At 43.7% G+C, this 26,224-nt stretch overlaps 1 long non-coding RNA gene across 1 annotated transcript; it reads right to left on the bottom strand.

The window, feature by feature from the left end:
- Positions 1–11,031: 11,031 nt before the first annotated feature.
- Positions 11,032–18,630, bottom strand: LOC123018998. Its single transcript, XR_006413836.1, has 3 exons — positions 18,620–18,630; positions 12,310–12,314; positions 11,032–11,099 (listed from the first exon to the last, which is right to left on the bottom strand). It is a non-coding gene; the product is annotated as an uncharacterized LOC123018998 (long non-coding RNA).
- Positions 18,631–26,224: the final 7,594 nt, after the last annotated feature.

Here is a 26,224-nt window from a genome sequence, read left to right as displayed (position 1 = left end):
GGCTCTTGGACATCTAACTTCAGATTCTAAGTTCCTTTCAGCATGAACCTGTCCTTTATAATACTAAATTCAAGATACTGGTTTCAAACTGTAAAGCCCTAAATTCTTGACAGAAAGCCTCTACCAGCCACAGTCTATCTGGACATTAAAATCAAGATCTAGTGCCTGCCTCTGACTGAAACCTCCAAGGGAAAGATGATTGTTTGCAACAAGATGGAGGGCCTTCTCAGTAGCAGTCCCTCAGTTGTGTGACAAGTTCCCCATTGAGGTCCTCCTGGGGCCAACTTTGCTGTCCTTTCAGCATCAGGTCAAAACTTTCTTCAACTCAATTAGAAATAATATAAATATCATGACTGCTGCTGGCTGATGATCAGTTGGAGGGTAGTTACATAGAAAAAGAATGAGTCAGAAGGGGCTTCCCAGGCCATCTAGCCTGATCCTCTGGCTCCAGCTGCCTCTGCTCATGATATGGCTACCACGTGAATATCCAGCCAGTCCTTGAACACCCTCACCAATGGGGCTTCAACCATCTCCCATGGAAGCCCATTCCACACCCTCGGGGTCCTAACTGCCAGGAAGTACTTCCTGGCATCCAAATTGAACCTTGGTTCCTTGAGCTTTGCGCCGTTGGAACGTATCCTGCCCTTCTCAGCAGAGGAAAACAGGCCTTTACCCACCTATGTGTGACACCCCCTCACATACCTATATGTCACCAACAGATCCCTTCAGATTCTCTTCTTCTCCAGGTTGAAAAAAACCAGCTCCCTCTGTGTCACCTCATATGGCATCCCCTGCAATCCAGCCACCATCCTTGTGACCCTTTGCTAACAATCTAAGTTCGACTATGTTTCATCACGGAAGCTAACAATTTGTCAATGAGCCTCTTGAGCATATATAATAAGATAATCCATTAGACTCCGGGGAATATGGGACTCATCCTGCAAAGAGGAAGGAGCAGACATGGGTGCCCAGGAAACAGCATGTGATAGTTTGAGAAGACAAAGAGACCAGGAGAACTATGAACTGTGAAATGAGGTGTTACTTGAAATTGGGGTCCAGCTTGGCAAGGCCTTTTTGACTTTACATAACCTCTTACATAAGCTCTATACAGAGATTATTAAGAAGATTTTTGAGAGCATCTTTGCTCCACATGTGGCCAGGAAAGCTCCCAAGGCAGGTCATGTAAGATCAATAAAAACAAGACGGTCTTGGCTCCCATGAGCATTGCTGCCCACAGAACTAGACCATGTGTTGAATGGTTTGTTCCCATCAGGATCTTGCCAGGAGTTTCATGGCACAAGGAAGTTTCATTGTCCTTTCTTCATACTTCATTTCTTCCAGGTCACAGTATTTGTTGTGAGTTAAATCAGCCCCAGTATTGATCTTACATAACAGAGGCTGTGATTCATTTTGCCACAAGGATACAAGAAGCATGTCACAGTACAGAGCAACTAGGTCTTAATCGACAAAAAATTAAGCAAGCTGAGGAAGATCCAAAGTTTCTTATGGCACCTTATGATGCACCAGAAAGTAGAGTAGGTGATCAAACTGGTTGGAAGGAAGTGATCTTGAGAACTAAAAAAAGATGAAACCATTCTAGATAGGATATTCCCTTCCTTTCCTGCTTTGTGTTCACTGGCCCAGACTTGCATCCTACATAGGCTGGACCACCCGTAGTCCTGTGATCTCTTGGATGCACTAAGCAAATTAAACTCTGCCTAACATGGGTTGAACTCAGGCCAAACTCATCACCCTAGTTTAAGATCACCGCAGATGGTGACTGCAGCCAAGAAATTAAAAGACGCTTGCTCCTTGGTCTCCCATTTGGCAGAAACTGTGATTTGGCTTTGGAGTTACATTTATTTATATTTATTACTACATTTATATCATGCCTTCATCTCGTCTTTATATTCATTTTATCCTCACAACAACCCTGCAAGGTAGGCTAGGCTGAGAGTCTGCCAGCCAATGAGCTTCATGGCCAAGTGGGGCCTAGATCTCAGATCTCCCTAGTCCCAGCCCAACAGTCTGACCACCACATTGCTCTGGCTGCATCATAATCCCTTGAATGCACTACTGACTTCAGCTGAGCTCACTACCAGCTAAGAGGTGTACAGAACTGCAGCTTAAATCTGATTGGGCATGTGGTGCCATGAGAACATCAGGCTGGCTGCGTAATCCCTGACTGGCTGGATCAGGTAGCCAGTGAGAGAAGAAAAACCTTCTTTAGAAATAAATGAACTGTGCCAAAGCTCTTTCATAGAAGATTGGTGCCCATGACTTTACAAATCCATTCCTTTGTAAATAATGAACCACTAGATGAATGTTTTCATGAGAGGTATCTATCATTCTGGTCAGATCTACTTACAGTGGAGCATTTTTGCTAGTGGTGTGTGATTGGATTTTAAACTATGATCCATTATAAAGACATACTGACTCTGGTTCCTTTCTACCATGCATCAGTTACTGTATCTTTGTGCGTTACTGTTCTTGCTGTTTTTTCTTGTATTGAAATGTGTCTTTTTAAAACTACTTTATTCAAAATGGTTCCAAAGCAGCTGGAGAGAAGAACAATGAAAAGATATGAAATGGAGGAAAACCATGTAAAAACTCAAACCTTTGTGGAAGACATGTTTTCTACACAATTCTGGATCCCCTTGATGTCCCCTTTTTCATATTAAAGAATTTTTTCATTAACATCGGCTGTGCCTTAGTATTGCTGTTACATTGCCCATAAGGCGACTACTTATACATTGCCAGAAACAGAGAAATCCATCACCAAAAGAGAGGACAAAAGAGGACACAGATTTGCATTAAATTGCATATGCAAATATCTGTGTATGAATACAAATTTAGAAATCGTTTAAAGAGAAATGCTTTCATGGCACTCTAGTGGGGAAGGCTGTGTCCAGGTGACCTGCATGGGCCCTTTCTCACTTTGCTCACTGTTCATGGGCAGCTTCAGGTTCTGTACCCATCCCTTCTTGCAGTTCTTTAAACCACCGTTGGAACAGACAGCTCTTCAAGTAGTGGAGACCTTCAAAACTAACCATGTCAGCTTTTGTTGTTGTTGTTGTTAGTCGCAAAGTCATGTCCGACCCATCACAACCCCATGAACAACATTCCTCCAGGCCTTCCTGTCCTCCACCATCCCTCGGAGTCCACTCAAGCTCACGCCGACTGCTTCAGTGACCCCATCCAGCCACCTCATCCTCTGCCGTCCCCTCCTTCTTTTGCCATCTATTGCTCCCAGCATTAGGGTCTCCTCCAGGGAGTCCTTCCTTCTCATTAGGTGGCCAAAGTATTTGAGTTTCATCTTCAGTATCTGGCCTTCTAAAGAGCAGTCAGGGACTGACTGGTTTGACTGCCTTGCGGTCCAAGGAACTCGCAGGAGTCTCCTCCAGCACCACAATTCAAAGGCCTCAATCCTTTGGTGCTCAGCCTTCCTTATGGTCCAGCTTTCACAGCCATACATTGCTACTGGGAAAACCATAGCCTTGACTATACACACTTTTGTCGGCAGGGTGATGTCTCTGCTTTTCAGTATGCTGTCTAGATTTGCCATAGCTTTCCTCCTCTTTTGCCCCACCCCCTTTATGGCTACTTGAACAATTGCGGAAATGGAGCAGGTGTTTCACAGCAAGCAAACTTCTTTCATGAAATGCATATACACACATTCTACTTTCAGGAAACAGATGCTTTACAATATCCAAGTAAATGTAATAGAATAAGTAACTGCATGGAAGCCAGACTCCATCTATGGAAAATCTTTTAATTCATTGACAGCCCAAATAGATGTACCCATAAGTAATTGAATATTTAAAATTAGAAGCACAACAGAGTCTCAAGCATGACAGTCTATATTACTTACAAATCCATGTACAGCAGACACACCATCCCATAAATTAACATATATTCTTGTTGCTTATCCTAATATTTTCTGGCATTCTGTTGTGGTTGATGAGGGAATGTAGCCCCATGGGTGAAGCAAATGTACCCCCATCTATATGTCAAGTAGCAACTGGCATGCTAAGTAAATAAAACCAGGCTATTGAAACTTCTATGCCAAACTACGTGTTACTCTAAAATGTTTGATTGAATTTAGTTCTTGGTGGTAGTTTGTTTCTAGTAGCAATGGGAAGGCCCTGTCAGGGCCATGGCTTGCTGGATGGGGTTAACCCATCTATGTTGTATTCTTAACCCCTACTGTAGAGATGGAGCCCAATTCTTACACATTACAGTCTGCTCAGATATTTTTGTCCAATTCTGAGAAGGAAGCTGGAGGATAGAAGTGGCTAGAGGACCTGGCAGTTTCAAAGTAACCTAATGAAGATACTCAGCCAGAGCGCGAGAACAATTTCTCCTTTTAGAGCAGGAAGAGGAGGTGATGGGTTCCTTGACCCAATCAGGAGACTGGTAAAGTGAGTGGACCGGTTATGAAGTGTCCAGTGGTCCTATCATCCAGCTCTCAAACAACCACAAGAGCCATCCTGAAGTTGAAGCCAGAAGCTTTAAAGAAAGGGAAGGAGGGAGGGAAAGTTTCAGTTTGGATTCAACTCTGGATGGCCAGATGCTGCTTCCCACATCTCAAAGAGAATGTTACTTTGATGTATACTGTTTTGTAGCCCATTAAGCTTTAATAAAAGGACTGTGATTCTAAATTTCATCTGAGTCTGCTACAAAGAAGAAGAGGGAAGGAGAAACCTGTTCTCAACAGCTACCAGAATTTACCCTTTGCCACAGGAAGCAAGAGCAGCTTCAAAAGGGTTTTTCATCAGGAGGTGGTACAGATGCAGTGGCCAGAACTGCTATCTTAAAAGGAAAAAGGCAGACAGATTAAACAGGTCTAACAGAATGAGGATATTCCTGTGACCCTTAGACAGTGTCTGAAGGAACATTGAATGCAATCATTCTCCCCCTCCAAGGTTGGAGGTGAAGCTCCAAGCCTGGAAGAAATGTGACCTCACCAGGTTCCTCCAGATCCCACTACTGAGGTCAGCATCCCAGCCTCAGGAAGAGAAGGAGCAAGCTGCAGAGTGGTGCAGTTAGAAGCCATAGATGTACCGAATCCAGCAGCTTTTAGCCCCCATCCCTCCCTGAGCAGAAAGAATGAAGGGCAGGGGCCTGACTAATGAAAAATACTTTTAGGGAAGATGGAGAGGTTGAAAAAAAGTCACTGACATTCTTCCACTCAGCCACCCACAGCCTGGTATAGCACTGAGTGACTGGGTGCCTCTTGACCTCAGAGTGTGTGGAATTTTGATCTCATAGCCCAGAAGATTGCTCACCAAGTGGAGTTTGATCCTCTTTTAACATGTAGAATGGTTCCTAATATTCTCATTATTTTTGATTGCAACTTCTGACTTAAAAAAACAGACTTTACAGCAGTTATCGAAGGTTCCCGTTTCAATCAGAGCAGCCGTGCTGGAGGAGGAATTTAACTATTTTCCCCTCTGCTGTTTTCTCAGTCTGATCCCACACCCAGGAAAGCAGAGGAAGAGGAAGAGGTTATTAGCCTTGATATGATAAAGGAAAAACACAGAGGCACAATGCAGGGTATAAAGTGGTCTCAAGCCAAGTTGGCCTGTTGGTCAATCTTGCCAAGTGTATTCTGGACTCAACATAGACTTGGACACAATCTGTGGTCAAAGCTGGTCCATTTCCAAGCATGCAGAGTTATTCGCAGACCAAATTAAAATCCAATGTATTCCACAGCATGTGTACATTTGAAAATACATATTAAACTTGTGCACTTCTAAAAATACACACAACTACAGTTTAATCAATCAGAGCAGAATGTGCACCTTTTGAAGATGCACAACCATTGAGACATACATATGGGAAAATGCACATGGATTTTCACGTGAAAGTATAACAAAAAGAAAGGTTGCAGTCTGGTATGAGTCAAGTAGAATGAGCTTGAAATGGAATCTGGTGCAGCTCAGCCTCTGTGCCTTGCACACCAGAGCAAAAGATGGCCAAAATCAGTGTCTAAGACTTTTGCAGGAGTTCCTTGGCCCTCTTTCCTCTCTCTGAATGCCCATCATCCCCAAGTTCTGCCTATTTTTCAGCTTTAGGTGGGCATAGTATGTTGCTGCTGGTTTTTACTTTGTTTTTGTTCATTTAACTTTAGTTCTATCCCATTTAAATTTTTAATGCATTTTATATTATTTTTTATTATGCTATTCTGTTTTATGCGTCTGTCTTCTTTTGTGAACTGTTCAGAAAGCTTCGCCTATTGGGCAGTACAGAAATGGGGAAATATGAAACAAACTATTTCATTAACTCACAGCCTGTTCTCCTTCAGCCCCCCTGTAAGAGCATCCACCCTGCATGACCTCCCTCTGATACCACATTTTGCAGCTGAGGTTCCCAATTTTGAAGGGCAAAGAGTGAAAAGAGATGAGAAGGAGACAGAATATATTCTCTCAAACAGTCTGAAAAAGTATCTCCTGGGGAAGTCCAGATGGCCAGTCTAAAAATGTAATCAGAAAGGGCCCCCAGCTCTGAAAGCTTGCAGGCAGATTTTAATAAAAAATTATCCAAGCATTTTCCCCCCTTCCATGTTGGCAGATTACTTCATTTTAGCTTTGAATAGCAATCTGTCACACCATTTCAATTTATTTCTGCCACAGACCATGTGGGTGTTCCACTGCATATAATAAACTTGAAAGCCATTTTAAAAAATCTTCAGGCTCTAAATAACTGTCTACTTTTGGTTTCTGTTAATAGCAGGGCGAATAAGTGATACAATCCTATATTTATATCCCACCAAGACAGCTTTCATAATCCCCCTTCTGCTGTCTGATTTATCTTCAAAGCAACCCTGTGAGGTAGGATAGGCTAAGTCAGTGGCTGGTCCACAATCACCCTGCGAGCTTCCAGGCCAAATGGGGACTAGAACCTGGATCTCCCAAGTCCCAGGCCAACACTCTCACTGCTATGTCACACTGCTATGACTCTCAGTTTTCTGAATGCTGGTCCTGACGGGACCAAAATGGTCCTATCCAAATGCAAAAGGGATGTATCAGCTGAGGACCACCACAAGGGAACCCCAAGGTTTTCATCAGGACTGGAAAACTGGGGGGGGGGGGACTCCTCAGAGGCTTAATTGGGAATTAAAGAGCCCAATCAAGTATGCTCTTTTGACATGGAAGGTGGAATGGAAGGGTCTGGAGTCCTCTGGAGGCTGACCTAATTTCACTGTTTTGAGCTAATGGGCAAACCAAAATTTAGTTATCTTTCCAACTTCAGTGATATCCCCTACTAAAAAATGCAGATAACAATGCATATACTAGGGAAAGTGCACATAGACGGGAAAGAGATGATAAAATAACATTTAACATTGCTTTGGAATATCTGCTTGCAAAATGGGTGCATATTGGGCAAAATTACATACAAAGATGCATGCATGAGAAGACATGAGAAGATGGGTTTGAATTTTTATGCATACTCTTATGCAGTGCTTTTTTGGTTAAAAAAAAAAAAAGTGCCAGAACTCACATCGCGGCTGGCAGTAAGCACTCAGCGCGCGACCACACACGCCAATCCCAAGCCGAAGCAGTGTCCCAAGCTGGGCTGCGGGGACACAAAAGCAGCCCACAGGCACTGTGTGAATGATGTTTGCTGCTGACCTGCTATGCCGACAGGCGGTTCAAAATCACTGCGAAAAATCCATTGGGAAAAAAGGTGCCGGAACGCCGTTCCGGTGCGTTCTATGACAAGAAAAGCCCTGCTCTTATGTGAATAAAAGTGAAAGCTTGGAGTAAACTGAGATTACAATTTGAAAAATGAGAAGTGGAGAGAAACGTATAGTTGGAATTAATAATAGGTCACATAGATCCATACTCCTTTCAGCATTTCCCATAATTAATCTTACCTGACATTCCAGCTTTAGTCACTACAAAATTCCAGTTGTAAGCTCCTTGAGGGCTGGGACTTTTTGTCTTTTTGGTCAGTACATTTTTGGAACTCACTACAGTATTATGTTCATTGTGCTGTCTATGAAAAATATTGTAGCTAAAATGAAATGTTACTGTACACTAGCAACTGACTTAGCTACAAGGGTCAAGTCCACCCCAGACTGATTCGATGCACCTCTTAAGATCTGTCTCATTTATCCATCCTGAATGATGAGCATTGCCTAGATTTTACAGCATGCTCTGGAAAGTGACATATAAAATTGCTTTGCAAGCTACCTCTCATGCTGCAGGTCAGCCACTTCTGGCACAGACTTAGAGGAATGGCTTTTCCCTTAGAATATTTCAAAAATTAATGCCATCCAATGTTAGGGAAAAAGAATAATTAACCTGTGAAATTTACTGCCTCCAAAATACCAAAGTCAAAAGTTTAGTATCATTAAGCGCAGATGATCCATTGGCGTGGGTAATAAAATCCTCGCACTGAGCACACAAACCCATCTGCCACACACACGGAGCATATGCCAAAATGAACGTTGCAGATGCTTCTTGAGATAAAATTAACGCACCCTGATACACACTCACTCCTTCTCTACTTGTGGGTGCAGATTAACTCGGTAAGCTAAAGAGCCTGATAGACTGCAATGGGGAATGATGCAGGATTAGCCTCTGCATTACCTTGATTTGGCACTGGGAAAGTTATTATTTTATACTGTTATTTTTGTATTGTTATTTTTGTATTCATGTTGTGAGCCGCCCCGAGGCTTCGGCGAATGGGGCGGCATAGAAATGGTTTAATAAATAAATAAATAAATACAATTATTATTTATTTCATTCCTATTCCTCCCTATAGCCACAATTTTCTGGGCAGTTTATTTCAGTTCAGGCCCCTGAGCCAAATGCTGCCTCCTAGGGCCCCCAGTCTGACCTGCTAGGACTCCCCAGATGACCATGTGTGAGGACCTGGCGCCCGCAAACACCCCCATCTGAGGGCACAAAGCCTGGTGCAGCAGTGCCCTTTGCTGCCAGCTGTTACTATGGAGAGTAAAACTGCCCCCTCTGTTCTCAAGCACTCTCAGTTCCCCGGGGAACTGGCCAAGGATCCCCCTGAGATACCTCGCCTTGGGCTTCTTTGTGGACCACCTGTACCTCTGCCTAGTCTGGGCTGAGCTTCAGTTTACTGGCCCTCATCCAGTCCATTACTGAGTCAAGGCGCTGATTCAGAACAGTCACTGCCTCACCTAGATTGGATGAAAATGAGAGGGAGAACTGAGCGTAATGGTGATGCCTCAGCCCAACCTCTGGATGACACTTCGCAGCAGTTTCATGTAGATGTTAAATAGCATAGGAGACAGAATGGAGCCCTGTGGGACTCCATGACAAAAATGCCATGGGGCAGAGCGTCAGTCCCCCAGCTCCACCATCTGGAGATGGTCATCCAGGTAGGAACAGAGCCACCACAAAGTGGTGCCCCAACTCTCAGTCCAGCCAACATCTTCAGAAGGATACAATGGTCAATGGTATCAAAAGCCACCAAGAGGTCCAGGAGAATCAAAAGGGTCACATTTGCCCTGTCTCTCTCCTGGCAAAGGTCGTCCCACAGGCTGACCAAGGCAGTTTCCATGCCAAACCTAGGCCTAAAGCCTGATTGAAATGGATCTAGATAATCCATTTTCTCAGAGAATGCTTGGAGCTGTCCAACCACAACTTGCTTGAGCACTTTGCCCAGGATGGGAATTGGCTATTGCTCAATAATTTTTTATGTCATCTGGATTCACATGTGGCTTTTTGAGAAGTGGTGTAACTACCACTGTCTTTAGAAGGCAGGCACCACTCCCTCTCTCAAGGAGGCATTCACCATCTCCTGGATCCAGGGGCACGTCCCCTCCTTTGATCTCTCAATTAGCCAAGATGGGCAAGAGTCGAGCGAACAAGGAGTGCACAGAAATGACCCAGTACCTTGTCCCCATCCTTGGGTTTCAATAGGTGAAACTCCAGTAAGATGGGACCAGATGGTGCACTGGGCACCTCTGCCAATGGCATTGGGGTAACTTTGGTGTCCAACTCAACATGCATCTGAGAGACTTTATCCCCAAAGTGTGGCACAAACTTGTCACAGTAGGTCTCTGAGGGTTCAGTGGTATCTTGGGCCAGAGTGTGAAAGGCCCTGAACCATAAGAAGATCTCTGCTGGATGACATTCTGAAGATGCAATGGAGGTGGCAAAGAAGGACCACTTTGTCACCTTCACCACTGTGGAATAGGCCCAATAACGGGTGCTAAGCTGTGTTCAATCAAACTCATTCTAAGTTTTCTTCCACCTGAGCTTTAGCTGTCTTCCCTCTTGCTTCACTTCTCACAGCTCTGGTGGATACCAAGGACTTGGGGACATGGTAGCGAGTGCCTGGAAGTGATCGTGTCAACCACCTGGGTCATCTCCAAATTCCTCAGGGTGACCTGGACTTTGATAGGAATGCCAATCATGCCAGCAGGAAACTCGCCCAGAGCCCTCTGGAAACCTTCTGCATTCATTAGACCCTGGGGGTGGACAAACCTAATGAGTCCCCCCACTACAAAGGGAAAAGAGCGCCTACAGTCCAAACCTTGGGAGGAAGTGATCTGACCATGACAAAGGGGCTGATGACAACCCCCCTCCTAACAGATCACCATCTTCCTGCCCAGTTGAGAAGACCAGGTCCGGAGTGTGACCTTTTATATGCACTGGGCTAGTGACAGTCCCATAGTTGTCAGGGCAGCCATGAAGTCCTGAGCTGCCCCAGACAAGGCTGCCTTGGCATGGATATTGAGATCCCTCAGGACCATCATCCTGGGAGTCCTCAACACCAAGCCCAAGATGACCTCCATCAGCTCAGGCAGGTTGCCTGCTGGGTAGTAAGGTGTACACTAGCAGAATCCCTAATCCCTAATCGATTGCCTCGCACAAGGTACAAATGCTCAAGACCTGTGCTTGAGTGGACAGGGAGCTTCATATGGGGGAGAAAATCCCTATGGATGATGGCCACCACGCCTCCCTGGCCCACCAGGTGATGTTGGCGCAGTACTGAACACCCAGAAGTGCACGATTGGAAGAGGGCAGCTCCCCGCTTTGCTCCCACCCAGGTCTCAGTAATGCAGGCCAGGTTGGCACCCTCATCCACAGTTAACCATGGATGAGAGAGCACTTACTCCGTACCAACCTGGCATTTGGCAGCAGCACCACAAGGGCTGGGGGCAAACCGGCATGGTTGCTGGGAATCATCTGGCTGGGGCAGAGCTCAGAAGAGGGAATAGCCATTAGACATCTATTCTATCTAGCTGAAGAGGTCTCCAGTTCAAGTCTGGCTTCAGGTCAATGTACTATAACAAAGGGAGCATCATGAGCCTTGAAGTTTCCAGCTAACTAGCCGTCATCAACAGATAGCTGAGAGATTATTATTTGTCAATCTGTGCCTACATATTGACGTTTACATAGGCAAATATTATGCCAACTGGGGTCTTCATGTGTCCTTTTTTTGGACACTGTGGGAGCACTGCCTTGGATGATGCTTCAGGCAACAGTTTGGAAACCTGCCACATGGCCAGCTGCTCACGCAGAACCGAAGGTGCTGGATCTTAGTGCCAGGAGCTCCAAACATGAAAGTGCAAGAGAAGACTTAATCAGGTTGTGTTAAATGTGGTTGTTGGCCAGGACACCAAAGCTTTTTCCTGGTTCCTTTTCTAGGCATTTAAATATAAGTATGTGAGTATACAGATATAGATATATAGATACATGTATAAAGCAGTTAGCTATACTGAGTTAATGTATAAACTGTCTTTTGTCAAAGATTTAGGACTTGTAAGTAGAATAATGGAAAAGATACTTTTTTATTATTTTGCTGGCGGTATTGCTCCCTTCTATTTAAATTCCATGACCTTCAAGAGGGGGAATCAAATTAGTTCAAGCTTTTAGTTTATAGATTTTGTGTGTGTGTTTGCATTCAAGGTTAACTTCTTGCTTGATTAGACATGAGCGAACGCTAGCAGAAAGCAAACGTATTGCTGTGGAAATAAAATACAGTAGCATGTTTGGTCAAAAATGCCAAGGACATCATGGTTAACCAAAATGGCTTGCTTAAAAAAATCCTGATAATAGCACAAAATGAAATCGAGGTGTCTTGCTTCTTTGATGGAAACACCAATGGCATCATATTTCTTAATGAAGCCACTGATAACAAGAGAAATTTGCTGAAAACCTTTTGGCCAGGTAGTTCATTTAACAGAATGCTGCTATTTAATATATGTACGTTATATTTTGAACAATATTGGAGAATCTTAGTAAATGCCAGGGCTGGAAGTGCACTCCAGTAGGAGTCCCCAGGCAAAGGGCCCCCTGCAGGTCTTGCTTTCACAACTGCATCTTACTTCTTCACTGGCTCCTTGCTCTGGCTCGGACAATTGTAATAGAGTGAAGCAGCAGCAGCAGACTGGACCTCTGCTTGGCCAGTATGCAAAGGGTATCAAGGATGATAAAGAAGGCTAGGAGCCAATGCCCTTGGTGATAACGGCAGAGTGGAGGTAGGCAAATAGGATCCATGAAGGGTTAGGGTTGTAATGATCCTTCCCAGAATCCATCTCTCTTCTGTTCATTGGACTTTTCCCTGGCTTGGGAGCCAAGCCAAGCTGAGGGGGTGTCTGGGAATGCTTGCAAAACCCCAATTGTGCAACTGGCTGTCTTGTTCCACAGCATGTGCGGCACAAAGAAAACAGCACGTAAGAGCTTAAGAAAAACTTTGCTGGATCAGAACAAAGGCCCATCTAGTCCAGCACTCCAAACACATGGCAACAAGCCCACAGGATCCCCCAAACAGGATGGTTGCAAGATCTCCTGCAGCTGTGCTGCCCAGGGTGCATGCAGCCCTTCCTCCTCTGGTAAAGGGGGTAGCGCATAGCCAGCAAGGTGAGGAAGCACTGATGGCCTTTTCCTCCATGAATAGACCCATTCGCCCTGTAAAGCCATCGAAATTGGTGGCCATCACCACCAGTCACATGCTTGGAAGAGGGACACCACCAACTCTTGCCCTTGCCGGCTTCACAGGGTTATTGTGAGGATCAGAGGGACAGGAGGGGGACCGTGTAAACCACATTTCATGTGCATCCATTAAAATGGATATATTTAAATTTATGTTGATACATTTTTGTCCTCTCTCTTGTTTCGTTAAGATATTTTAATTAAAAAATGAAAAATGAGAGCTACTTTGGTTCCCTTGCTGATAAAGAGGTAGTATAATACAATTTTATATTGTATTTTTGGATTTTTAATGTTTATATTTACAATTTAATTACAATTAAAAATTACTTTTATTTATTGTTGTAAGCTGCCCCGAGGCTTCGGCGAATGGGGAGGCATAAAAATGTTTTAATAAATAAATAAATAAATAAATAAAATATATAAATGCAATACAATATTAAATATAATATAATATAATATAATATATAGGCCAATGGGCTCCAGATACACACAAGGATTTCATACAAGTGGATAGTAGTTTTCCCTGTTTCCGTCTCACATTTGCTGCATGGGATTGTTCAGCACACAGTCATGCATGACACTTGGCATATACAGTTAGAGAAACTCTAGCTTAGAGGAGTGAACTGGTTCCCAACCTGGGGTTGCCAGATGTTGTTGAACTCCAGCTTCCATCATCTCTGACCATTGATCATGCTGACTGGACCTTAGAGAACTTGGAAGATGGAGGTGTATAGGTCTTATCTAGAAATTAGTGCAGGGACACTAATTTGGGAACCCCTGGGACAAAGGTTGCTTTAAATCCAGGCTTTATATTTATAAGTAAAGCAGAACTGAGGAAGAGCAACATGAGAATAGATGCACAAAATGCGTAAGATAATGATCTCCACAATGTTAGGGAATCAGAATGGAAGATGTCATTGGTACTCTCCTAAGCCATTGGTGCTGCTTTGCAAATGAGCACACTGGGAACCCCAGACTGGAGAGAATATAAGACTGTAGCATGAGAATATAAGGATTTACACCAGTCCTCTTCTCACACATGGGCTACCCAGCTGCCTGTGGGTCGTCCACACCTCCCTGTTTTTCCCAGACATGGAGCATTTCATTAGCATCCATAATCCACTGAACAGTAACATGTCCAAGCTACATGGATAGCTCTGTAGTGCAGGAAACTTTGGAACAGCCTTCCCAGCCTTGAAACTTCCATATACTGGAATTCTATTCTAACACATCTGGAGGTAACCAGGTTGAGGAACAGTGTTCTAGAGCTTGGTATCCCTCAATCTCTGGGTGGGGCTTGCATGCTGGGAGTTGCAATCTAACATGTCTGGAGGACAACAAGACAGTTGTTGTAGGACAAAGATAAGTGTCATCTGTCTGGCAGTGTAAGAGCCTAACCATACAAGAACGTACAGGCAGAACAAGCCGGGTGTTTACAGTGCTCACTTACCCTGCGATATTCAGTGTAAGTTGCCTATTGATTTCCTCGCCTCCAGCTTGAAGGGAGATGAGCTCAATTTGAAATCAGAGCAGACACCTTTGAAGTAACCTTGGTGGAAGAAGTGGCTGTTATACATCAGCCTGGAGAGGATGCTTGACAGGAGAATATATACTGGCTTTGTCTGATGCTCTTGAAATGGGCAGGCTTGAGTGAATCACCTGCAAATGCTTAGACAGAGATCACTTGAGGAATGAACCGCCACAAGCTCAGTCAGTATCCGTGTGGGTGGATATGTATAAAATCCATTTTGCATGCATTCTGGAAAACTAAAGGGAAAGGTAGACATATAGCCCCATGGGGAAAATCACCAAAAATCACAGTTGGAAATTCCTTTATTGGGGACAACCAGGGAGGCACAAAACATTGTGGAAGATTTCAAGTTCTTCAGAACCATCAGGCTAGGTGTTTTTCAAAGGAGCAGGACAAAGCATACACCTTGTTTTAAAATTAATTTTGGTATGTTCATGCTGCCAAAATTTGGTAAGGAACCGATGAATTTTGGCAGTAAGCCTCAGCAATAAACTTGGGGCATGGGGTGAGCACCTTTAATGCTGGGGGACCTTTGGGTTAGAATATGGATCCCAGACAGCTGGCTGAAATAGGAGGATTGGAGCATATGGCATCATTCTTTCAACACAAACATCATTCATTCGAAACATTCAAATAAATGCACACATTCATTCTGAAAAGTGAAAGTGGCTCTGAAAACACTGGGAAAGCATAAAGCACCCAGAGGAGTGAGGGTATCACCAGAACTATCACACTGCAGAGCCTTCACATGTCCAAATCCTAACAAGACGATGCAAATGAATACAGAAAACAAAACTATGGCCCAACGTTAGGCATCCAATGTGCATTCCAATCCCCAGAAAGGAGATGCAGAAGAGTTCAGCAACCACAAGAACACTGCACCACCTTCCCAGTCAAGCCACGTGATGCGTGAGTTCTTGCAGTAAATGGTTTGCTTTATGTGCGGGGAGAAAAGCAATTTTGTAATGCAAAGAAATTATGTTCCTTCTCTGCGGTGGTGCCCCGACTATGGAATGCACTCCCTAGAGAGGTCCGCCTGGCACCATCATTATATGCTTTTTGGCACCAGGTCAAGACCTTTTTATTTGATCAATATTTTAATGTCAATTGATTTTAACTGTATATTTATACAGTTTATAATTCAAAGTCCTCAGTTTTTCAGTGCTCAGCCTTCTTTATGCTCCAACTTTCACAGCCACACATTGCAGCTGGGAAAACCATAGCCTTGACTATACGCACTTTTGTCGGCAGGGTGATGTCTCTGCCTTTTAGTCTGCTGTCTAGAAAGACAGCAGACTAAAAAGCATGGAAGAATTGAGGTCTTTGAATTGTGGTGCTGGAGAAGACTCCTGCAAGTCTCTTGGACAGCAAGGTGATCAAACCGGTCAGTCCTAGAGGAGATCAACCCTGGCTGCTCTTTAAAAGGCCAGATACTGGAGATGAAACTCAAATACTTTGGCCACCTAAGGAGAAGGAAGGACTTCCTGTAGAAGAGTCTAATGCTGGGAACAAAAGATGGCAAAAGAAGAAGGGGACGGCAGAAGATGAGGTGGCTGGATGGGGTCACGGACGCAGTCAATGTGAGCTTGAGTGGACTCCTGCGGATGATGTAGGACAGGAAGGCCTGGAGGAATGTTGTCCATGGAGTTGCAGTGGGTTGGACACGACTTCACGACTTACAACAACAACAACTAGATTTGCCATAGCTTTCCTCCCCAGGAGCAAGCGTCTTTTAATTTCTTGGCTGCAGTCCCTGTCTGCGGTGATTTTGGAGCCCAGGAAAATAAAATCTGTCTCTACCTCCATTTCTTCCTCATCTGTTTGCCAGGATCGTATTGGTTCACTCTGTGCACAGAATATATCATAGTATTAGATTAGAACCAGAGGTAGGAGTGAACAGTGGTAGAGGACACATCAGTAACCTCATCATTCACCTTCACCAGTGAGGGCTACACCTATACATGTGTAGGGACATACATGCAAGGGCTGCCCACAATTACCCCTAGTGTGCAGACTCTCCTAAAGACGCTCCTATGTAGGAAGGTTTGCAAAGGCTTTCCACTAGCATTCCATGCTGCTAGAAGGAACAAGGAGTAATAGCCTTCACATCGGCAGGCGCATGTACCCATAGGACATGTATTCCTCTGCCATTTATAGTTCAGCAAGTGGGCATGAGGGACTGGACATTTTATTTAACCACCATACTAATAATTAATATCCATCATCATCATCCTCTTACACAGTCACATTTTCTTTTCTCCTTTCTTTCTTTCCTTTTTTCTTTAGTTATGAACTGTTGTTTATGCTGTGCTATTATTGAATGTTTTAATTGCATTTTCTATTCCTATTTTTATCTTTTGTAAGCCGTCCTGAGGCTTGTTGCAAAGGATGGCACAGAAATGTTTTAATTAAAATTAAATAGTTAAGATTTACTGCAGTGACCTAAAGATTGGAAACACTCTGCTGAACAACAAGGCTTGCCCCCATCACGGCATACATTTAGATAAGTGGTGTAAACTCCTGCATGGCTTTTGTCAATGAGATTCTCCTGGAACTCCTGTTTGAACAATTTTTCAGTGGTTCCTTTTTTTATTCCTTTGCATCACTGGTGCAGAGTATTTTAGTTTAGTTTTATGGATATTTATTATGCTGCAATCCACCAGAATTAGGTTGCTTTTTATGCACTGTGTGAGCCTGTCTTTCATGTGGTTTGAAAGTATTTTATTTATTTATTTATTTATTAAAAGTAGCAGCCAAGAGGCTCAGTGGAGCACCTGGCCATGCATAGGTCACTCCTGTATTAAAAGAACGCTACTAGCTGCCCATGAGCTACCAAGCCATATCCAAGGTGTAGCTATTGCCATTCATTGTCCTTAACAACCAAGATGTGCAGTGAACAGTTTTCCCCTGTGTACAAATCAATCCCAAGGATATCTTGTTGGTCATCCCACAACCAAGGCAGTGACATCAACCAATGGCTCATAAGCAGGACTTCTTGGTGGTGGCACCCACCCCTTGAAATATTTTTCCATGTGTTATTTGAAAGGCAGAAGCTGTGGCAACTTTTACACATTTCTTGAAGATGCCCCTCTTATTAAAGCTTTCCCTGATGTATAATTCAACTGCTCTGTTTTTATTATTTTCAGTTGTTTCTGCATTGGCTTTATATTGTATCTTATGTATTTCTTATGCAAACTGCTTAGAGATCATGTGTTAAGCAGTACATAAGCAGTTTAAGCAAAGCAAGTAAGCAAGCAAGCAAGCTAGCAAGCTAGCTAGCTGTTACACAGTTTTGATACGTTTTAATTGTTAGTTGCCTTAGATACTTTGTGTGGAAAAAATGGGTAAATATTTCACTAAGAAACCAAAACTCTAGAATATTTTGGTAAGTGTGGAGAACACACCCAAGTCAGGAGCTGATTTCACTCAACTGCACAGACAGAATGGGCAGTACAGAAGAAAAGTCCTTTACAGCCAGTGTAAAATATAGCAAGTAGTTTGGCCTTCTCTGAGCTAGTTTTTTCCGGATGTGTTTGGATTGGAAGTCCCATCTCTTCAGCCAGGCTGGGAAAGGCAGAGATGCTTCACTTTTATTGCACTTTGATGTTGGCATGCAAACTATGTTCAGGTAAAAGACGCACTGTGATAAGCCTCAATGAACTGCTATTTAAAGCATTGATAGGCATTTTAAATCTATAGGATTAATGCTGCTTGCTGGCATGCCTTTTTTTTAAAAAAAAAACCTGTTAGTACATAGGTAGGTGTTGTTCTTCCATATGGAAGGCTGTAAAATAAATCTGGGTCACTAATTTTTATGACTTGAAGATGCAAGCAAGAGAAAACTACCAGCAAGATTTCAGAAGTGGCCCTATAAATTTGGTTAAGAGAATGGCTTGAGCTCCTAAACATTGGCCAGGTGGGTATTTCAAGGGCTATCTGTCACTATGACAATAAACCCTTCTCTTTGTTTCAACAATGAAATATAGGGAAAGCAAATAAAATGAAGTAACTTATCAATGTCATTGTACTGGAATTGTTATCATTAGGTCTGCTAACAGCATAATTCTATGCCTGTCTACTCTAAAGTGAGCCTCATTGAGCTCAATTACCTTGCTCTCAGGTAAGGTCACATAAGATTATAGCATAAAAAGTAATTTCAAACTATGAACTGACAGGAATAGAGAAGACCCAAAATACGGGACTGCCACAAGAAGACAATCATCACAATTTAGGAAAACAACAAGCTGTTGCAAGGAGCCAAGGTGAAGTCTTCTGCAAGCCTGGTGTCAAGGTAGGCATGGTCAGACGCCTGCCAGAGACCAACATCCAACAAAGATGCACTGAGAAAAATCTCCTGGACTGGCTCTTCCTTCTCACCACTGAGACTCCTGACCCAAACATGGTGCTGGTGATGGGAAGCAGACATGCCTGCATGGCTTCCTTCCTGCCTGCCTCCCAAGTAAGCAGGTGGTAGCAGTGATGGTGATGGGGCGGAGGAGGAGGAGAGATCATAACTGGTGGCAACACTGTTGAGAAGGTAAACTCACTGAGGAAGAAATGCACTGAGGCTGTCTTGCACCGTGGCCTTCAAAATCTGTGCTGGGCACCTGATTTGTGCAGCTCGATCTATTTGCAAAGCAGAAGCCAGAAAATTCAGCCTTTAAACCAGAGCATGATTCTCACCCAACTTGATCAATAAGATCCATTTGTAATAGCGGAGCCCAAGCATCATTTGGGGAAGCCCAATACAAATTCGCACTCAGAGTACATTGTCCCGCCCACCAGCTGTTTCTCCTGCTTGTCTGTCTGCGAGGGACTCTGTGATTGGTAGTTCTTGAGAGAACATATAATGCCCTAATAGCATACGCATACACACTCTGCTCTAGAGAATGCCCTAAGTTAGAAATGACTTGTTCAGAATGCTGCTTGTTCTGGTCTGGTTCTGATTTGGCTGCAGTTCATCTCCCAAAATCTGGGCCTGGGATTCCATGTGATGACTCTGCTTTGGTGGTGGGAATCTGTTGGATTCCCTATGGTCAGCTCTCTGGACCCCGATCCACTTTGTTGTGCCCATGAGTGTCAATTCATGACAAGTGTAGGCAGCATTCGTGAAATGCTCTCCAGGAATTGAGCCCTGTATTAATTCTGCACAAGCAGCATTCCTATTTCATGTAATGTTTGTGCAGCACATGAAGTGAAAGCAGGTTGCCTCTAGGCTCAGCTCAGAGCTGAGCACAAGAAGTCTGCAAACACTAGAGAGATGGATTCTGCAGAGATTTGTTGCACCTCTAATCTGGGCAATGGGTCTATAACAGCTTTCCTCAATCTTGTGACTTCCAGACATATTTGGACTGCAACATCAAGAATTCCCAGTCAATGGCCCCATTGGAAGGGAATTCTGGGAGTTGTGGTCCAAATGCCTCTGAAGGCTACCAGTCTGGGGAAGGCTGATGTATAATATATGTTGTGAACTGCCCAGACAGCTTCAGCTATTGGGCAGTATAGAAATGTAACAAATAAATAATATAGATGAAACTGTTGGGATTGGGTCTACTCCTATAAGAGAGGGTTACAAGATTTTGATTGAGAAGAAGAGGAGGGATGAGAATTAGCAGCTGAATTTCCAAGGGCAGTGGTCTCAGAGTTAAGCCGGGCAGTTGCTAAGAACCAGGTGGTTTTAAGTTCTGTAGGAAAGTATAGTGCAAAACTGACATGTCAGCAGGTGGTCCTAACATTTTTAGCTTGATCATACAGTGTCAGGTAAAGAGGGTGGAACAACTGAGAAGTATCAGACAGTCCAAGCAATTGGCCAAACAGCACGATCCACTTCGAAGGTGGAGTTAGCTCTTTTTGGTTTGTATGGGAGGAGAGGTACACCATTTGGAACCAAATTCATATCATTAAGCTGCATTTCCCTAATAGTCAGTCTTATAATTTGGCTTATTTTCTTTGTAATTGATGTCTGGGATACACAAAGCCAGCCTAGCTGATCAGCTTTAAAGGTTTTTTGGCCAGGCTATCCCGATCTGCCTGGGGAGAAGACCAACCATGACAACAGGGATATTACATTCCATAAATGTTCTTAAGCATGACCTGCAATTGAGCCTCTCTTTTCACAATACTGATAGGTTGTTAGCCATGGATTTCTGGGTCTGGGTGAAGTTCCACTTCCCCTGTGCCTGAGCCCCTGTAAAACTGTCTATATATAACATATAAAGCCTATAAGCTAAAAACCTGCCTTATGCTCAGCTCAACCATTGGTCCATCTTGTCCAGCACTTTCTCGTCTAATTGGCCGTCTCTCTCTAAAGAAGGATGACCACTTGTGAATGGCTAGAAAAGAGGAAATATATCACCAAAAAAGCAGAGAAAAGAGGGCATAGATTTGTATTAATGTACCTATGCTAATTTATAGGTATAAGCACAAATTAAGAAATCATCATGATTTAGAAATAGAAATTATTGTGTTATCATTTATGTCATTTCTATACTGCCCCACAGCTGAAAACATGATAATTTATCTAGAAACAGAGATAATTATAACTGAAACAGAAATGCAGTACATCTCACCATAGTGAGGAAGACTTGATTAGATGAAATTTGTGTCTGCCTGTTTTGTCGTTGCTGCTGCTTTTTTAAAGCAAGCACTGTAAAATAAGCACCTGCTCCATCAATGAAGTAATGTCCCTCTCCAATTCAAGCATGCCAGAAATTACAGAGCTTGCCACAGTGTCTGACTAGCCTTATCGAGGAAATCTACCCCACCCTTCGCAATTGTCCTTAGGGAACTGGCTAAACAGAAATCAAACAGACCAATGATTTCCTCACAAGGCCAATGTGCTTCTCGCAGCTCAACAAAACAAATCCAGACTGGCATTGCACTGATTTTTTCTCCCTAAGTCCATTAGGAATGTCAGTCTCTCTGGCTTCCACAAAGCCTGCCAACTATTTCCATAATGTTCTGTCGGAGAAACTGCTGCTTCCCCCATATGCACCATCTTGTCTCTTGTAGCCTGTGGGGATTGGCAGATGGAAATTCTAGCACACTGCACATGTGTCCAGTCCTGACAAGGGCAGCACATTAACTGTGTGTGTGTGTGTGTGTGTGTGTGTGTGTGTGTGCTGCCCAAAGCTAGTATTTCCAAGGATACCAACTGTTTTATGCAGCTTTTCCTTTTCAAAGCAGGAAATTAATTCCTGCCTGGCATCCCTTTCTCACCCTCAAGTGTTTTCCAGATGGTAAAGTCCCTTCCTCTGGTCCAAAATATTGATAATTCGAGGGTTTCTTGAATTTTGCACTGATTTCTCTGCAGTTCCTGTCCATTCCAAATGGCTGAAATGCCTCTCCGGATGCTTAGTTGCTACGAGTAAGAGCCAATGTGGTGTAGCGGTTAAGAGCCTGGGGCTGGGACTCAGAGGATCTGGGTTCTAGTCCCCGCTCAGCCACGGGTGACTTTGGGCCAGCCAAAGACTCTCAGCCCAACCTACCTCACAGGGCTGTTGTTGTGGGGGTAAGATGGAGGAGGAGAATGATGTAAGCTGCCTTGAGCCCTTTGAGGAAAAAGGCAGGATATAAATCGATCAATCAATCAATAAACAAAATAAAAACTTTAAAACTTATTGCTATTTTTTCTACTTTGGTTCCTCCTCTTTTTCCCTTGACCTCATGCACCACTGGAATGTGACTGCAGAGATTTTTTCTTTTTCTGCAGGGTAGGTATGAAGTCCACAGTGTGACTCTTAAAAGTCCCCTACCCCTCATGCTAGCATCCTGTCACAGATCTAGAATACTACTAATACTAATCACATAGCTGCCAGATACAGCTTTGAAATGATGTGTTTTTTGGCCTTTGGTATCTGACATGTTCATGGAAGGAAGGGGAAGAGCCTTGCCTAATCACAGCTCCTTCTGACATGTGCTGGGACTTCGGTTGTGAATTGTTTCTAACTGCTTCAAGCTGTTTGAAACCCTGGCAGGTTGCAGTTTTGAAATTATTTTTATCATGTTCTGCACCACCCAGAGAATGGAAATATAGATATTTGAGAGCTATAGAAGAGATATAGAATGGAAGAGAGAGATGTTGAAAGATATAGAATGGAAATGAGAGAATCATGGAATCCATTGGATGCCATGACGGTGCAGAAAGGGACAAGCCTTTGCAACTTCCCTCAAAGATTCCTTGAATGGGAGGAATTCCTTGGCATCCCCTCATTTTACACTCCCTTCAGGCAGGCAGGTAGGGCACAATATGAAAATATCAATGACTCACCTATAGCCACCAGCCCTCAAGTGCCATTTAGCAAGCTAGTTCTACCATCAAGCAACACGTAAGCTTGTAAGAAGCATCAGACCAAGGGAACATTCCATCCAGAACACTGTTCCTGAAGCAGGATGTGAGTGTGACAGCACCCTCTGCCCATGTGCCCTCCTGCGCCTTGATATTTGAGCCAGAGGCCCTCCTCTGGGAGCCATCCTTGAAAGAGACCAGGAGGGTGACTACCCAGAGGAGGGCCTTCTCTGCAGCGGCACCCTGACTGTGGAACACACTTCCCGGAGAGGCTCGCCTGGCACTTCTTTCCTTTCAGCATCAGGCAAAACCCTTTTTATTCTCCCAATATTTTAATCGTTAACCTGTTGTAATTGGTGGTTTTATATTTAACGTCGGATGCTGTGCAACTGCTACTCGTATTCCTATTTTTATTCTATCTTATTAATCTGTTGCAAGCCATCCTGAGATGCCTGTGAAGGGATGGTATAGAAAAGTTTCAAATACATAAATGTGCCTCGTCACTAGTGCACACAGGGATAAGCAAAGCTCCATGAGGGCTGGCTGTTTTTCAGGACCCCACCATGTCCTTGCAAGAATGCCTCATGAGAAGTACCCTGTCACCTGTGATGCTCGAGGTGATTGCTCGATATTCTAGGAGGGTAAAAGCGTGCATCTGCTCCCATCTTAATTACATCAGGATAACCACGTTAAAGCTCTTGCAGAGGCTCCTGTTTCAGGTAACCCAGCGCGCAGCTCATCAGTGCCGGTCCTGCTAATGGGGTTCTGTGCTCTTCCCTGCCCAGGGCCCTGAATTAATCGAACTCTCGAAGCACCTCGGGACAAATTACATTCTGACTGAACAGAAGATCTGTTCAAGGACATAAATGGCCCATTCACTGAAGCAATTCCCCCCTATAATAGTTAATGGGGAGTTGGAGGGGGTGAAATCTTGAAATATAAATGGATTGTCATTTTACTTTAATTAAGAAAAAATGAAAAATAATTGTGTATTCTATTTCTACTAGGGTCACCTTGTCAGGAGTTTAATGCACAATTAAAGAGAGGTCAGTCAATTTTAAGAATACTGATTTGCTTTTCCTAAAGTTAAGTCATCTGTGATTGTGAGACTTTGATACAATTTAAGCAGTGTTTTCAATTGTCACTTTGTTCATTTTTCCCAGTGATGTTTCCAGTTTGCATCTTTAAATTACCCTCCTTTTCTTTTCTTTTTTTCTTTTCTCTCTCATTCTCTCTCTCTCTCTTTCTTTCTTCTTTTGCAATCTCTTCATTTATATATACTTCCCCTTTTAACCCCCCTTTCCTCCTATACAATGGGACCAGGTTGGCTTGTTCTAATAATATTTCATTGTTATAAAATAGGTTTAGCACACCCATAGAAAAGAAAGAAAGTACTAGCACAAACAGCCCTGTGCTCTCTTCAGAAGTAGGAGTCATGGCGTTCTGCTTGGAGCACACAGTGTGCAAGCAAAACGTCCCGGTTCAATTCCCTGCATCTCCAGACAACCTGTGAAAGGGCCCGAAACCCTGAAGAGTTGCAGACAGTCAGCAGGCAACATAAAGCCAGGCTGAGAAGCCTACGTGTCTCCAGTTACACCTGGACACCCCCCATCATCCCAAGCCAGCAAAGGGTACAACCTCCAAGGGTACATGTGCCTTGGGAAGGGGACATGTTCCCCATTTCTGTGTAGAAAATACTGAACAATATAGGTTAGTGCATGGCTGCCACAAGTACCCCTACAGCCTGATCTTACGGCAGACTTAAACAGGGAAGCCCTAACTGCATTCAGGGGCAGATTGTTCCCAAGAAGACACATAAAGGCACTTGGCTAGCAACTGCTTTTTTTTTTACTTTGGCATGAGCACAGGGGCCCAGTCCAGCTTGGTACCTAGTAGGGTGGGTGAATAGGGAGAACTTTTCCTTTCCTGTCTTTCTGCAGCCCGGATTCAGATCACCCTCCCCTCCCACCAAACCTGCCATTTATATTGCTGAATAGCCATCCAAATTGCCTTGTGTGCATAAACTGAGTTCCATTTCACATAACTGTCTCTTTCCAGTGGAGGCTTGCCAGTTCTCTCTGGAGGTTCTTGAATATGATGGCCTGCTCACCCTCAATGGGCTTCCCTCAGTGAGTTGAACTTTTCACTGTCATGGTGTCTACTGCTATTCCTCCTCATCCTCCTCTTCTTCATCATTGCCACCACTGGCTAGCTTGACAGGCAGTGAGCAAGTAAGCGGCGGTGTCTTCTGTTCCTCCTTCTCACTACCATCGTTGTCTGGACCAGAAGATGAAGCAGGAAAACAATTGCCACGGTGAAGAGTCAGTGGGCCCCTGCTGGACGGTGAGTCTTGGTAGACCTTTGATGCTGGCTGCAATCTTGGTATTCTTCAGGAACTGTCCCATTTTGGTTTCTTTCATCACAGGGTTTACAAGGGAAGAATATTCAGAAGTGTTTTATCATGATCTCCTACACAGTTCTAACCAGAGCTAGCTTAAGCATTACTACCACTGTCTGTGAAAGATCTTTTCAACTACTGTTGCTACCCAGTATCTGCCCTTCAGGCATTTCTTTGCCACCCTCTCCATTCCAGGTAGACATTCTCTTCTGTTTATGTGACAATTCCTCCTGAAACATCTTAGTCTGGTTTCTCAGCTTGACCATTCTTCTTTGGGTAATCCTGCTAGGAGACCAGACTAGTGAGAGAGTCTCCTGGAAGTATTGCTCTTGGCTTCTCTTTCATAACCTAGAGATACTGTGTAACCATCATGTGCATAAAGTGAAGCAAAGCTAGCATGACCTAGGCTTTCATGGGAGAAAGTTTTGTTGTATTCATGAGGTGGTCACTCAAGCTGGGGACTTACATACCTACGCATCTTGAGAAAGAAGCGAGGAGGTGTTTAATACAGCAGGACCTAATGTCACAGGAGATAGCTGTGCATTGTCACATTCTGATGAAATTCTGTATAGATTTTTAATTGATTACTCAGTATTAAAAGAAAAATAATTTGAGATTGAACAAGATAGCCAAACATCATGGCATGCTACAAAAATTAAGATTCTCTCTCTCTCTCTCTCTCTCTCTCTCTCTCTCTCTCTCTCTCTCTCTCACACACACACACACACACACACACACACACACACATGCGCGCACACCCCAAACCCAACAATAACAGTACATGATTCTCTAGAGAAAAGGGCAAATGCAATTAAAATTATTTCTACTCCAAAAATTCAGTTTTCATTACCAGTATTGCAACTGTGAATTCCCCATGCAATTTGTATTCCAGGTTGGGAGAAAGAGATCTGAAGCCCAGAAAACTAAGATAGAAATGGGGTGGGGGAGAAGATGTATTGTTTTGCCTGCTGAAGGAAGTATATATTAGATGTAAAACTGCAGTTGCACCAGGCAATGTCCAATCTTCCCTCGCCTTCCACACACTGGGAAATGAACTGTGATATTTCAAACACGTATGGCAT

This window comes from Varanus komodoensis, unplaced genomic scaffold (assembly GCF_004798865.1).
Source record: "Varanus komodoensis strain SLA01 unplaced genomic scaffold, ASM479886v1 scaffold12, whole genome shotgun sequence".
Lineage (NCBI taxonomy): Eukaryota > Metazoa > Chordata > Lepidosauria > Squamata > Varanidae > Varanus > Varanus komodoensis.
The sequence above is the reverse complement of the archived record's forward strand: the minus strand, read 5'-3'. Positions and strand labels throughout refer to the sequence as shown.